The sequence below is a fragment of the Pezoporus flaviventris genome, unplaced genomic scaffold (assembly GCF_033815535.1).
Source record: "Pezoporus flaviventris isolate CSIRO_AGI_PZ_B2104156 unplaced genomic scaffold, CSIRO_AGI_Pfla_v1 ptg000029l, whole genome shotgun sequence".
NCBI classification, from domain to species: domain Eukaryota; kingdom Metazoa; phylum Chordata; class Aves; order Psittaciformes; family Psittacidae; genus Pezoporus; species Pezoporus flaviventris.
The window spans coordinates 13,150,468-13,166,262 of NW_026892577.1; the positions used below are offsets into that span (position 1 = coordinate 13,150,468).

At 44.1% G+C, this 15,795-nt stretch overlaps 1 non-coding gene across 1 annotated transcript; it reads right to left on the reverse strand.

Moving 5' to 3' along the window:
- Nucleotides 1-9,329: 9,329 nt before the first annotated feature.
- LOC133272464 (U1 spliceosomal RNA) lies at nt 9,330-9,492 on the reverse strand. Its single transcript, XR_009744429.1, has one exon. It is a non-coding gene; the product is annotated as a U1 spliceosomal RNA (small nuclear RNA).
- Nucleotides 9,493-15,795: the final 6,303 nt, after the last annotated feature.

The following is a 15,795-nucleotide window of genomic DNA, read 5'->3' on the forward strand; positions in this document are numbered from 1 at the left end:
GCTAAAGTCCAGGGTTGCAATTCTACTTGGTATTCTACTAGTCCTACCACACAAGATCCTGAACTCCACCATCTCGTGGTCGCTGCAACCAAGGCAGCCCTCAACCCTTACTGCTTCAACCAGATCCTCCTTGTTAGTGAGGATGAGATCCAGCAGCGCTCCTCTCCTGGTCGGCTCATCCACCATTTGCAGGAGGAAGTTATCATCCATACACTGGAGGAACCTCCTGGACTGCGGCTGGGTTGCCGAGTGGTCCTTCCAGCAAACATCAGGGAAGTTAAAATCCCCCACGATGACCACGGCCTGTGACTGTGAGGCCGCTCTCAGCTGCCTGTAGAAGGCCTCGTCAACTTCCTCACCCTGATCCGGTGGTCTGTAACAGACACCTACAACAGTATCCCCCCTGCCAGCCTGCCCCTTAATTCTCACCCACAGACTCTCAACTCGCTCATCATCTGTCCCCGGACAGAACTCTGTGCACTGTAGTTCCTCCCGCACATAAAGAGCAACCCCACCACCCCGCCTGGCTGGCCTGTCTTTCCTGAAAAGGACATAGCCCTCCATGACTATATTCCAGTCATGTGAGCTGTCCCACCACGTCTCTGTAATTGCCACCAGATCATAGTCTCCTGACTTAACACAGGTTTCCAACTCCTCCTGCTTATTTCCCATGCTGCGCACATTGGTGTACAGGCATTTCAGGGAGCGAGCTGAGCACACCGATTTCACCCTAGGATTGTAGGAGGCCTCCCAGTCTTCATTAATTCTGGAACGCTGCCCCACTGGGGCAAGCCCAGCTACAGCCCCATCCCCCTTCGAATCTAGTTTAAAGCTCTCCAAATGAGCCCTGCTAATTCGTGCCCCAGCATCCTTTTCCCTCTGTGAGACAAACCTTTCTCACTTGTCATTGTCCAGACTGGTGCCCTATAAAACCAGCCGTTATCAAAGAATCCAAAGCCCTGCCTGTAGCACCAGTCTCGAAGCCAATTGTTCATAAACTGAATCTTCCCATTCCTTCCCACATCATCAGTGGAAGATGGAAGGAGTGAGGAGAAGATCACTTGAGCCCCAGACTCTTTCACCATCCGCCCCAAGGCCCTGTAGTCTTTCTTCATCCCCCTCAGACTGCGGGAAGCAGCTTCCTCCCCACCTGTCTGGAAGACCAACAGCGGGTAGTAGTCAGTCGGGTGCACCAGGTTGGGGAGCTCCCTGGTGATATCCCTGATCCGGGCTCCAGGCAGACTACACACTTCCCTATGATGACGGTCAACTCTGCATATCGGGCCCTCTGTTCCTCTCAGAAGGGAATCCCCTACAACAATGACCCTTCTTTCTTTCTTAACAGAGGCAGTCTTGAGGTGCAAAGTCGACCCCCTTTTCCTGTGTGACCTTATTCCACCTTTCAGATTCATAGGTTTTCACCTTGTACTACCCCTGACTGAGAAACTCTCAGGAAGAACTTGTGCTTTATTCCTATGCCTGTCTGAGATCAATGCAACAAATAATTTTAGCCTTTGACAATGTGAAATCTTGTTCTTATTAAAATCAAAAAGTACTTTGTGCTTGAAATATAATTGAGCAGAATTGACCCTGAAAGACATTATAGAATTAAAATAAACTAGATTGCCTTTTCCAAGAACACCAAGGGTAGGATTAATCCAAAATAAGTGTGATGAGTCAAGTGGAGATGCCTGTCTTTCTTCATTAACTATAGAGGGAATGCGAATAACTATTTTGTCATTACATATTTAACCATTAGATAGCTAAAGATATATGGGCTGAGTACCATCTTTAATGGGTTAGGAACACTGTAATGCACATGCACACATGCACTTGTCACATACTGATAGCATTACTTGTTACAAGCCAACTTCCATCCAAAGCACCAGATTTCAGTTGATTGCAATTTGATAAACTATGGTTGATGTGAAGGCTTCAGTCTTTGTCTTAATGTCTTAAATGTCTTAATGTCTAAAAAAAAACAGTCAGGAATGAGGATCGGTTAAGGAACATTTAAACAAACTGGACATACAGCCCATGCGACCTGATGGGATGCACCCTGTGAGTGCTGAAGGAGCTTGCTGAAGTCATTATGAGGCCACTTTTGATAATCTTTGAAAAGTCATGGCAACTGGGAGTTTCCTGTCACGTATCTTCAAGAAGGGCAAGAAGGAGAACCTGTGGAACTGCAGGCCAGTCAGCCTCACCTCAGTCTCTGGAAAGATGATGAAGCAAATAATCCTCAAAAACCATTTGAATCATGTGATGGACAAGAGGATGATTGAGAGTCAGTGGAAATCATGCCTGAAAAACCCAATGGCCTTCTATGATGGTGTGGCTGTTTATCTTGACTTTAGGAAAGGCTTTCAACACTATCTCCTGTAACATCCTCACTGACAAACTGATGAAGTGTGGCCTAGATAAGTGGAAGATAAGGTGGCTTGAAAACTAAACTGCTCAGAGGTGCAGAGACTTGCAAGGACTGGCATGAAATCTAGTCACTAGTACTGGACCCCAGGGGTCAATACAGGGTCCAGTACTGTTTAACCTCTTTGTTAAAGACTTGGATGATGGGACCAAGTGCATCCTCAGAAAGTCTGCAAGCCATACAAACTGGGAGGAGTGGTCGATACACCAAATGGTTGAGCTGCCATCCAGAGAGACCTCAACAGGCTGAAGAAGCGGACAGGCAGGAATCTTGTGAAGTTCAGCAAAAGAAGGAGGCTGGACTAGACAGTCTCCAGGGGTCCTTTACAACTTCGCCAGTTCTGTGATTCTGCAAGCCTGAACAAGACAAGATGAAGGGGTGAAAAAAAAAAAAGAAAAAGAAAAAAGAAAAAAAATACTATTTTCCTATTTTCCTTACATTAAAAAAAAAATATTTATTAGCATTTTTTTTTGACAGCAGTACCTCTTTCTTAACTGGCTTGAAGCAGTAACTTGAACTTTGGCAGAGACATGGTTTTGTATCAAGGATACTCTTAATTGCTTTCCTGATGAATAGTCCTCTAGGGATGAACAATCCATAACTATGCAATAATTTTACATATGCTCAGTAGGAATTTATTAGAAATGAACAGCTAAAATTCCAAATGTTATCGGTAAGCATGGTAAAACTTCCTTGAAGCTACAGATGGAATAGTCAAGGATACCTCTTTTCACTTCTCTCTGAAAGGCTGATACAAAATTTCATTCTACGGATAGCCAAAAGCCTTCTAGCTCCCAGTCTGATTTTGCTCCTGATGAATTGTAACCTTTTCTCTTACACTGATACTATTATTCAATGGTGAACATCTTGTTTAACATTGTAAAATGAAGGTTGAGTGGAAATGAAAGATTCTGTAAATGCATGAGAGCAGTAGGTATCAAGGAAGAAGCAAGTTCAGGACAATGGGTGTGGCAAGAAAGACGCAAAAGAAGAGGAAGGACTGCCTTGGCAAGGAGATTTTGTTAGGAGCTACTGGCGGCAGAGGCAAACTAGGATTGGGAATTGTTGAGGAATGCATGAGTAGAACCTCAAGGCATGGGCAGAAGAGATGGTTTATGTGACGGGACATTGCAGCTAGACAAATTTTGGTACAAGGAATCCACATGGAGAAATATGGGGAAGAAAACTTACAAGAACCTGAGTGTGGAAAGATAAATGGAATACATGTTGTGAATAAAACTGAGGAAACGATGGGAAGGGCAAGTCTGAGACACAGGGAAGAGTGTGTATGAGACTGAAACTACAAGCTGATGACATAACCGAGTCAATATGTTGCTCTCTGATAGAGTCACTCATGTGGAATTCTTAATGAAGCTGGGAAATCATGTTTATAGAAGAGTTACTTAGTCAAAAACTTCAAGAATAACAGAAATAACATTGCTCCTGAACCTCTTAATTTAACTTCATTGTGCATATGCAGCCCTTGCTCCAGTTTCAGAGAACTCACTATGGATTTAAACTGGACTGTGTAGTAAGGGTCAACATTGTCTGTGAGCCAAGAAATGTAAAGTGGACAGGACAGGGGATTGCAGCAAGAGTGAGAATAGTAAAAACATGCTGGAGAAATGAGTTTTATGCCTGCCTTTTCTAGAAGTCCCCTGGTATGATGATCAGGACACTGAAACACCATTTTACATCTGTTCACAATTTCAGTGCCTCATTTTCTGAGTAAAAGCTACTTAAAGTCCCAATGCACAGAAGTAGTACACAACAGTTGGATCCGCTATCCCACACCAAATGTCAGTATTCATAGTGAAGTATCATGCTGAATTCTCTGAAGAATTACCTTCCAGTTTTCTTAAATTGGGCACCCAACACTAATTCCAATGTTATTCTCCCTGTACCCTAGGTCCACTTCTACAAGAGAGAAACAGCACTTACTTCAAAGAGATTTTCTGAAGAGAAGTATTAATGAAGAGATGTATCCTTGTAACCATTACACACCCATGAGAAAATTCATACTTATCTTTTCAAAAGGGATCTAGTTAGACTGCAGTGAACAAGGTATAGGTACAAGCTTCATACAGAACAATAAGAAAGAAACAACACAATGAATAGCTATTCAGTAAGTAAACATTGTTCTTCCTGTGCATTGAGTGAGGCAGGAATCCTGCAGGAAAAAAGCAAGCCTTTTGGGATGGGTGGTCTATCCTGCTCTAGGCTGCACTGGTCAGGCACAGGGCTGATCAACAGGGACTCTGCAACAGCCCTGTCTGCTTTATTTTACGTGCCTTCCCCACCAGCACCCTAAATAAGCAACACACCCTGTTTTACTCTTTCCCCAAAGGCCTCCACTTTCCTCACATCCATGCCACTGCTGTTGCCAGCACCACTGTGCCATTTGAGAAGCAACGCAGCTTGTACCTGAGCCACTCCACAGCAGTAATGAGTGGGTTCGGTTTTGTTGGCATACACTGCTTTGCTCTCTCCACAAGCCATAGTGACATTTGTAACGAGATGGAATACACTTCTCTTGCTGGCTGGTGACACTGGATCTGGTCCCTCTGCATCACCTGTTCCACGGGCAATTCTACATTGACCATCAAATCTTGTAACATCCCCCTGGTTGATGAACTTCTGGGGCCATTGGTATGTTGTTTTTCCAGCTTATCCACTTTACCTTCCCAATGAAATCAGTCATTTAGCATAAACTATTGTCTGTCTGCCCACACAGCCTTGGCAGAGTTGATGTAAAAAAGAAAATTGATTAAAGGCTGTGCTGAAAATGTGAGGATATAAAAACAGAAATAGAGGGTCAAATTAAAGGACCACCCAACCCAGTTTCTCCAATACGGGCTGAGTAAATTTGCAGGGAAGAGCACAGACCAGAGCAAGATGTCTCCACAGAAAATCCCAGCATCTAAAGATTAGTAGTTTGCCGCCAGCTAATGGTTGTATCCCTGGATGTTATAACTCTTAACAACTCATTTATTCCATTAATTTTTCCAAGTGCTGTTTGAAACTGGATTATGTTTTTGCATCTGACGTGACATCATGTTTCCCAGCCTAACCTATGGGTTACAGAAAAAAGTTACTCCTTCTGTCTGTTCTGAATGTACTACTTCTGAATGGCAGATAGTTTTATTTGATGTCACCTAGCTGTTGGATGAGAAGACACAGTGAACAATCATTTTCTGTTCTTCTCCTGTGCCGCTTTATCATACTCTTCACCTATCTGTCTCTTATCTGTGCAGAAAAATCGTGGTCAATTCAATTGTTCTAAATATTCAAACCATTCCATATATTTGGCCATCCTTACCACCATTCTCTGTTCTTCTCTGAGATGGGAGAACTGAATTTCATCCAGTATTCAAGATGTGATCACACCCAGAACATCAACCAGCCAAACTGTGTTCATAGAATCATAGAATCATAGAATAGTTAGGGTTGGAAAGGACCTTAAGATCATCTAGTTCCAACCCCCTGCCATGGGCAGGGACACCTTACGCTCAATCATACCACCCAAGGCCTCGTCCAACCTGGTCTTGAGCACTGCCAGGGATGGAGCATTCACAACCTCCCTGGGCAACCTGTTCCAGTGCCTCACCACCCTAACAGGAAAGAATTTCCTCCTTATATCCAATCTAAACTTCCCCTGCTTAAGTTTTAACCCGTTACCCCTTGTCTTATCACTACAGCCTAGTGAAGAGTCCATCCCCAGCATCCCTATAGGCCCCCTTCAGATACTGGAAGGCTGCTATGAGGTCTCCACGCAGCCTTCTCCAGGCTGAACAGCCCCAACTTTCTCAGCCGTCTTCATAAGGGAGGTGCTCCAGTCCCCTGATCATCCTCATGGCCCTCCTCTGTACTTGTTCCAACAGTTCCATGTCCTTTTTATGTTGAGGACACCAGAACTGCACACAATACTCTAGGTGAGGTCTCACAAGAGCAGAGTAGAGGGGCAGGATCACCTCCTTTGACCTGCTGGTCACGCTCCTTTTGATGCAGCCCAGGATACGGTTGGCTTTCTGGGCTGCAAGCGCACACTGAAGCCGGCTCATGTTCATTTTCTCATCAACCAACACCCCCAAGTCCTTCTCCGCAAGGCTGCTCTGAATCTCTTCTCTGCCCAACCTGTAGCTGTGCCTGGGATTGCTCCAACCCAGGTGTAGGACCTTGCACTTGGCATGGTTAAACTTCATGAGGTTGGCATCAGCCCACCTCACAAGCATGTCAAGGTCCCTCTGGATGCCATTCCTTCCCTCCAGGTTATCAACCGAACCACACAGCTTGGTGTCATCGGCAAACTTGCTGAGGGCGCACTCAATCCCACTGTCCATGTCAGCGACAAAGATGTTGAACAAGACCAGTCCCAACACTGATCCCTGAGGGACACCACTCGTTACTGGTCTCCAGCTGGACATTGAGCCATTGACCACAACTCTTTGTGTGCGGCCATTCAGCCAGTTCTTTATCCACCGAGTGGTCCATCCATCAAATTGATGTCTCTCCAATTTAGAGACAAGGATGTCGTGTGGGACAGTGTCAAACACTTTGCACAAGTCCAGGTAGATGACATCAACTGCTCTACCCCTGTCCATCAGTTCTGTAGCCCCATCATAGAAGGCCACCAAATTGGTCAGGCAGGATTTCCCTTTATTGAAGCCATGCTGGCTGTCAGCAAGCACCTTGTTGTTTTTCATGTGCCTTAGCATGCCTTCCAGGAGAATCTGCTCCAAGGTTTTGGCAGGCACAGAGGTGAGACTGACTGGTCTGTAATTCCCTGGGTCATCCATTTTCCCCTTCTTGAAAATGGGGGTTATATTTCCCTTTTTCCAGTTGTCAGGAACTTCACCTGACTGCCATGATTTTTCAAATATGATGGCCAGTGGCTTAGCAACTTCATTTGCCAGCTCCTTCAGGACCTGCAGATGGATTTCATCAGGACCCATGGACTTGTGCACGTTCAGATTTTTAAGGTGGTCTCGAACCAGATCCTCTCCTACAGTGGGCGCAAGTTCTTCATTCTCACACTCCCTGCATCTGCCTTCCAAGACTTGGGTGGTTTGATCAGAGCCTTTGCCAGTGAAGACCGAGGCAAAGAAGTCATTCAGAACCTCAGTGTTCTCCAAATCCTGTGTAGCCAGTTCTCCTGAGAGCTTCCTGAGGGGGCCTACATTTTCCCTAGTCTGTTTTTTATTTGCTATGTACTTGTAGAATCCCTTCCTGTTATCTTTAATGCCTCTAGCTAAGTTTAATTCTAACTGGGTCTTAGCTTTCCTAACCTGGTCCCTAGTTTCCCGGACAACATCCCTGTACTCTTCCCATGCCACCTGTCCTTGCTTCCGCTTATTATAAGCCTCTTTTTTCATCTGAATTTTCCTCAGGAGCTCCTTATCCATCCAAGGAGGTCTCCTGGCCCTCCTGCTGCACTTCCTTCTAGTTGGGATGCAGCACTCCTGAGCTTGTAGCAGGTGATCCTTGAATATCAACCAAGAGTCTGGGGCCCCTCTGCCCTCTAGGGCTGTATCCCATGGAACCTTCCTAAGCAGGTTCCTGAAGAGGCCAAAGTCTGCTCTTTTGAAGTCCAGGGCAGTGAGCTTGCTGCACGCTCTTCTCACTGTCCTGAGGATCTCAAATTCGAGCATCTCATGATCGCTGCATCCAAGGCTGCCCTGGAGAGTCACATTTCCAACGAGCCCTTCCCTGTTGGTGAGCACGAGGTCAAGCACGGCACCTCTCCTTGTCGGCTCCTCTATTACTTGCAGAAGGAAGTTGTCTTCCACACAATCGAGGAACCTCCTGGATTGCTTGTGCCGGGCCGTACCGTCCTTCCAACAGATGTCAGGGTGGTTGAAGTCACCCATGAGAACAAGGGCCTGCGAGCGTGAGGCTTTTCCTGTGTGTCTATGGAGTGCTTCATCCGCAGGTTCTCCTTGATCAGGCGTCTGTAACAGATCCCCACAGTAATGTCTCCCATAGCTATATTCCCTTTAACCCTGACCCACAAACTCTCTGTTAACTGCTCACCTGTCCCCAGACAGTTCCATACTCTCCAGCCTATCCCTAACATAAAGGGCAACTCCCCCTCCCCGCCTGCCAGGCCTGTCTTTTCTAAAGAGCCTGTAACCTTCCATTCCAACACTGCAGTCATAGGAGCCATCCCACCATGTTTCTGTGATGCCTGTTATATCATATTCCTGTAGACGTGCACGCATCTCTAATTCCTCTTGTTTGTTCCCCATGCTACAGGCATTTGTATAGAGGCGTCTGAGCTGAGCTCCAAATGAAGCCGGCTCATTGGCTGGAGTGGCTGGGGTATCTCTACATTGCTCCAAGCATTTACTATAGGTGCTGGCAACTGACAGGGTGTGTTGGGATGGAATGATGCCCCCCCATCTAGTTTAAAGCCTCCTTGACCAGTCTGGCAAGCCTCCTACCAAAACTGCTCTTTCCCTTCTTTATCATCAGACCAGCTCCACCAGCCCCCACTAGACCTGGCCTACAAACTTGGGTCCTGTGTTCAAGACACCCAAACCCCTGACTATGACACCACCCTTCTAACCATTTATTAACCTGGCTGATCATCCTAGCTTTTTTTAGGTCCTCCCCTGTATCCTGGAGAATTGACGAAAAGACAATCTGAGCTTGAGAGCCCCTAACCACCTCCCCCAGGGCTCTGTAGTCCTTCTTTATGTTCCCCAGGCTACTACTATCTATATCCCTAGCACCCACATGTATCACCAGGAGTGGGTAATAGTCTGTGGGACTTACTAGAGCAGGCAGCCTCTCTGCCACATCCCTGATCCGTGCCCCCGGTAGGCAACACACCTCCCTTGAGACGGGGTCTGACCGGCAGAGGAGTGCTTCTGTCCCTTTCAGTGTAGAGTCCGTCCCCCCCCCCAAAAAAAAACAACACAGTCCCCAACTACCACAAATCATGCAGTCGAGTTTCCCACATTTGGGGAAATTGCAGGGGTCAGCACACCCGGAGTGCAAGGGATGAGCCTCGCCCTGGGAAAACCACCCGCTTGATCATGGTGTCTCCCCTGCCAGGTAAGTATTGTCTCACTCAGGTGAGTGTTATCTCATTTCTTTTCAGTATTTGTTGTTAGATGCCTCACCACTATATAAGTACAGAGGGGAAAAAAATATTTGCAGAAAATTAGTTATTGAATAAATTAAAAGGTCAGAGGAGAAACAGAGAGTGACAGTTAATGGGTGATAGCAGTGGTGAGTGGTCTGATACTGTGAGAAAAGAGGATGACAACAGGACACTCAGACTATGACTTTCCTTTTCCAGACCCATGTTTCTGGCCTCATTTCTTGACTCTTCATTCTCTGGCACTGGGAATACCACCTAACAACTCTAAACGGTAAAAATTCTAAAACGTTTTCACAGGAGCCATGATCTGTTTCACAAAAGAATAAGAGAACGGACAGTACAGTGGGAATTTATGATTCAAAGTGCAACTCTTGGACAGGTCAAAGCTAATGTATTGGTTTGGTGTCATTCCCACTTAGCCCCCACTTACCCTGATACAATTGGGGAAAATGGACATACATGTTACCCCTTGGAGATGTGTTCCCAGCTGCCTTTAGAACTTATTATGGAAATTGGATGTTGTCCCCTGATATTCGATTTGACCTCAAGCCTGGAAAACAGCCTTTTTAATTACAATTAACATCCTCTTTATCCTAGTTCCTTTGTCATCCAGGACCTCTGGAGTTTCTCAGACAGACTATAGCTCACTTGTATTTTTACCCACCAACACATAATTTCGCTTTCAAGTTTTAACCATTGCTTTCTGTGTAATTGTTAAAAAAAAAAAAAAAAACAAAAAAGGAGGGGAAAAAAGAAAGAAGGGAAAAATAAAAAAAAGCTGAAGAAAAAAAAAGCTGACCCAGGAACCAAAGTAAAGTGGGGAATCTGCGGGCAGCAGATGGAAAACAAGCACAGAGCAGTAGGAACAATGTGAAAACAGGGTCAGCAGGAAATAGCAAGTAAACATAGCTTCCTTTATGGAAAATATATTTGCATTGACTTCATTACCTTTGTATAAGAGAAAGGGCAAATTTTAGGCTGTTGAGTTCCTTTTCCTTTCCCTTGAAAAGCTGGCTTATACAGATTTAAGGCACTTGTAACTATACAATTCAAATCAATGACAAACTAACAGAAAATTAAATGTACTGTAACTCTTCAAACCCTCTTCTCAGCCTGTATCTATACAGTGCCCAGCATAACTGCATCCTTGTCTGTGACTTGACATAGCTTCCCATGGTACCTCACTGTTACAAACAACAAATAAGAAAATAGAAGTATGACTTATGAATCTCTCCAAAAATCTAAATTTAAAAATTAGGGTGAAATTTTACAGTGCAAGCAAGTGCCTCAGGGGTACAGTGAGATCTCCTCTTGCAAAGTTAACTGCAAGCATTTAAGTCCCCACTCCTGCTAGGATTACTGTCCTTGTGGCTGAACCACTAGACCCAACTACTGACACTCATTTGTGTCAGTGCATTCCAGCACCTCCACTCTGGAGATGAAACCCTTGAGGAAAGAAGCAGTAAACATGGGTTAACAGCAGTAAGTGAAGATGTGTCTGTGCCTAAAGTCTGAATATTAAACATTATCAGAGGGCTTTAGACTGTGACCCAGTAATTTTACTGGATGTAAAGCATTTACATACCTTTAATAGCTATAGATCTCAGCACCACAGTCACTGGGCCTAACTTTAACTCCTAGCCTATTTTTACATACTGGACAAAAACAGACATGAAATCACAGTAACTTCCCCTGAATTCTCTCCTTTTTGTGAAAAGGAAAACAAGCAAGCTATAATGTAATCTAATATCAGGCAGTCATTTACTTTACAGGATAATAGACATACTGGATTAAATTAATCCCAGAGCAAGTATCTGATGTAGATGCATGCATTTTTATGACCAGTGTTAATGACTATAGAGGGTGAAAGGCAGTGGAAACTCAGAATTACAGAAATATGTTTACTACAGACAAATTTGGCTCACAAAAGTGGATTTTTGTGAGTTGCAAGTGTGATTCAGTGTCAGACAGATAGCTCTCAGCCCTACAAAGCCCTGAGAGAAGCCACTGTACCTCTGCAGGTTGGCTGGTAATGAATTTACTATTCTCCTTAGGTTGTTTCAAAACTGTAAGAACTGTTTTTCCTTCACTCTGGAGCAGTCTGTACTGCATTTCTCAATCTGCCAGCTAAAACCTCTAGAAATCAATCTTGCTTCATTCTCTTGAGTTTGATGGGACAAGAAGAACAGAAGAAAAAGAAGACACTAAGAGAACTGCATACCAACAATAGATACGTCAGGTGTTTGAGACTTGCAACATTCAGATAAGCTTTAAATATCTGATGAACATTTCTCTGAGCGGAAGCCAAGGAACAGATGAGGTAAGTATGCTAATTCTTGTAACGTCCCTGCAGAGGAAAAATAGAAACGAGTTTGGAGGTGTTGATGCGACTTGGAGCAACGAGACCGAGGTTGCTTCCAGTTTCAGAGGCAGAGGGAGTAAGGATCCTTTTGGAAAGTTAAAAAAAGTAACTACAATACAACCTGTGGGTAGAAGGTCCATCACATTCCTTATCCAAAAAGCTAAAGGCAACCTTCTTAGAAGAAAAATAAATAACGGGAGACCTCCTCTCACATAACATAGGGGACTTCTCCACAGCAGTAACAGATTTTCTTACATTGGACAGGGGAATCAAGTTTCCAGATACCTTTGTATTTGTACTATGAATTGGAAAAGAAAGAAACCAGAAGCATTTCAATATACAGGAAAACTGACTGAACCGCTAAAAATAAATAAATAGACAAATCAGGAGATACAGCAAAAAACTGCATTCATGAAGGATCCCGTAATCTCTGTGCTTCCAGAGCAGAGCAGCAGAATCACTAAAGGTGTGAGATCAATATCAAACAGGCAGTTTTATGAGCAATGATGTTGACATTTTAGAGTTCAGAAACTACTGCAGGAAAATTAACCTCTAAGCAATGTTTTGTAATAAGGAAATTAAAAAGAAAATAAATAAATAATTGTCTGGCCATGCTGCCTGAAAGATTACAAGAGTACCATCAAATATGAGAGCAAATAAAATTCAAAGCAATCAAAAATATCTATATGTTTTTCCTTCGCAGCAGCAATGAGAAATCACATCTTGTGAGCATATAACTGATTTAGAACCCAATTCTGCAGAAGCTTCCAGGAGTGTAGAAGCTGACTCACACAAGTAAAAGCTTGTATGAGTTGCATGTTCAGCAATGCACATAACAAATCCAGTGCATGATGATGAAGACTTCAACTCTGTTGGGCAGTAGAACAGGTTATTTTGGTATTCCTAAAGCCCATTCCATTTTGATGCGTTGCCAACAATAGAGTTGTAACACCTTTCTGGAGCTGCTGGCTGTGATACCCTCATTGCTGTCAGCTAAATGAGGGTAATGTCCCTTTGTTCAGAGATAGCTGAAACAATAAGAAAATGGACATTAATGCTGTCTGTGGGGTTTTCCAAGGGTTTCATAAAGGTGGGAGAAGTGAAAGACTGTTTTATTTAACAGGATATGATTGAGAGATTAAAACCAGGAGAAATACCCAAGGAATACTCTTGCAGAACAGTAAAGCCATTACGCACAGCTGTCTACAATTTTTTCTGCTGCTTTTCTTTTTGCATGATCTTCAGAAAAGTCCAGAAAAAGAACATGGTTGCCATGAAACAGCTTCCTGGTGCTTGGCTGCTCTGTATCTACAGGATGCAAGAACAGGATAGCACCAGAAAAAAAAAAAACAACAACCCGAACAAACCAACCAAAACAACAGCCGTCTTCACCACCACTATCTTCTCCTAAGAGTGACAACCTGCAGTAACCTGACTACAAGCGAGCTGTAGGAAAATAAACAGATAGTGTGGGGAAGGGATGAGGCAGTTTTCAATGAAGAAAACCTTGACTTATTCTTATAAATTAGCAGGGGGTAGACTACAGATGCTTGCAAAAATAAGTCCCTTGAGCATCATGATCTGAAGAAATTAAAGTGAGAGCTGAATACTTCACAGATGGAATTAACCAATTTCAAAGGTTTCCTGGAAAACAAACCTCATTCTGTGATGTCATTGTCATTTCTCGCTGGAAAGTAACTGCAACCACCCAGTGACAGAGAAAAGCTGTGTTGTATCACTCAAATTTGGAAACAGCAGCACAGAGCAGCAGGGCCTCAGGAAAGTCAGAAAAAGTTTTGGCTAGCTTGAAACTTGCTAGCCATGCTCAGCTAACTGGATAGGCAGCTACACCAACTGGAAAATATCAGGAGTTCTACAGAGAAAAGTACGCATTTCTCTGCCCCATGTGTAAAACACAGATAGCCAGATGGTCAAGGACAAACCTATGCCATGACACAACAGCCATTTCTGTAAGTGCAGTTGCAAGACTATTTCAGGCAATTCAGTGCTACAGTCCAAATGAATGGTTTTGGAGAGAAATGAAATAGGACAGATTCTTTTGTGAAACCCGCTTTTTATTTCAGTACTGCAAAACATGTTGCCAGAAGAAAGGACTGTTCCCTAGATCCTTTTAAAGGCATCTGTCAGTCTGAGTGAGCCAAGGCTGGAGTGGGAAAGAGGAGGCTCTCTCCAAACTGGCAGGGGACAAACAAACTCTTACCCTGGGTAGATTCAGATTCAGTAGAGATATTAAAGATTAACTGACAGCAGACCAATTTATTGCTGCTTGGACCTGCAGATGAACAGAGACCATAACACTTAAAATTATTTTGCCATGAAGCATACCTTGCATTGGAACTATGAATTGAAAGCAGTGAGTATGGAACAATATGAAAACCAATCACTGGAATAAAACAACTATGGAAATATTAATACCTTTCTGTGAAAAGCAATAAGAACACCCTACAAAATGAGCTACAAATGGAATTTCCAGCATGCTTCAATACTAAGACTTTCTGAAGTGCAAGGAAGCTTGCACTTGCCTTCCTAGAGTCTTTGTATTTCATTCTATAATTTGAGTTCACTATCTGGAAAAAAAACATTCTGTTTTTCACTACCTGTGCTCCTACTAGGTTTTCCATAAGCATCACAGCCTTTTTCCTCCTGCTACTGAACCCACAGAAAATTGGGCTAAATAATCTCCACTGATTGAGATGGATTTCCTGTTGCAAGACAGCTACTGTTCTGTGGAGGCAGTGTTCTCACAGGAGAATGGATAATTGGTACATAAACTCTGAATAATCCTGAAAGATACAGCAAGGCCATGAGAGGCCCGAGGAAGCCTAAGCAAACAAGATAAGAAGAAGCTGGAATTCACCACTGAGTTATGAGAACTGTGGACTGTTGGCAAGCTTTCGAGGTCAAGTTCTCACACCTGTGCTTAACCGATTATATGTTAGTCACTAACTATATCCAATAGTCACTATTGGATACACAAGACATGTATCCAATCATAATATGCCAAATCACTGTAAGTGCATGTAAGAAATAGTATATAAGGAGTTAAGGCTTTGTAATAAACGGCTTTTATGTGATCATATTGATCTCTGGCTGGGTCCATATATTCTACGGTAATTGGCACCCAACGTGTTCCCCCCCCCCCCCCCCCTCCGATTTTTCATATTGAAGCTGAAGGAATTAAAGTGCATGGCACCGAAGAAAGTGAAAAACGCGGAGCCGCAGGGATGTCAGCTGGGTTCGATCCGGCAGGACCAGGATCGGGAGGTAGACGCCTCGGAACGGAGCCTTGTGAGCCCGGAAGACACTGCGCAGTGCAAATAAGGTAACAGCCGACGGGTCTGGAAGAGGGTTAGGATGGGGAATCAATTAAGTAAAGAAGAAACAGCCATCCTTAAGCTCTTCCAGCATATCCTCTCAGTGAGAGGGATAGAATATGACGATAATCTGTTAAAAAGACTATTGCTCTGGAGCAAAGAAAAAGAGCTGATCCAGGGAGTTTATGAAGCTTTTGATCTCGGGACTTCGGAAAAAATTGGGGCACGCCTGTGGGATGAAGTTTCTTGTGGGTCTAAGGAGGCGAAGTCTCTTGCTGCCCCCTGGCGATTACTGAAAGAGACTCTAGCCGCAGTGAAGGCTGAGAGGCGGAAAAATCTACTTTTACAGCGCTTTCTGACTCGCCTTCACAACAGCAGGGCTCGGCACCTACATTAGATTCAGCACCCGGTGCTACAGCCATGTTAGTGTCGTCTGTTTCGGGCATAAAACATTCTGGCCAAAAACCGGCGCGCAGTACAGTACGAAAGTTTGAGGACCCTGCGCCTTTTCCCCATCCTGTGTCGACAGCGCCTTTACCGGCGGTGGCTCTAGCTGATACTCGGG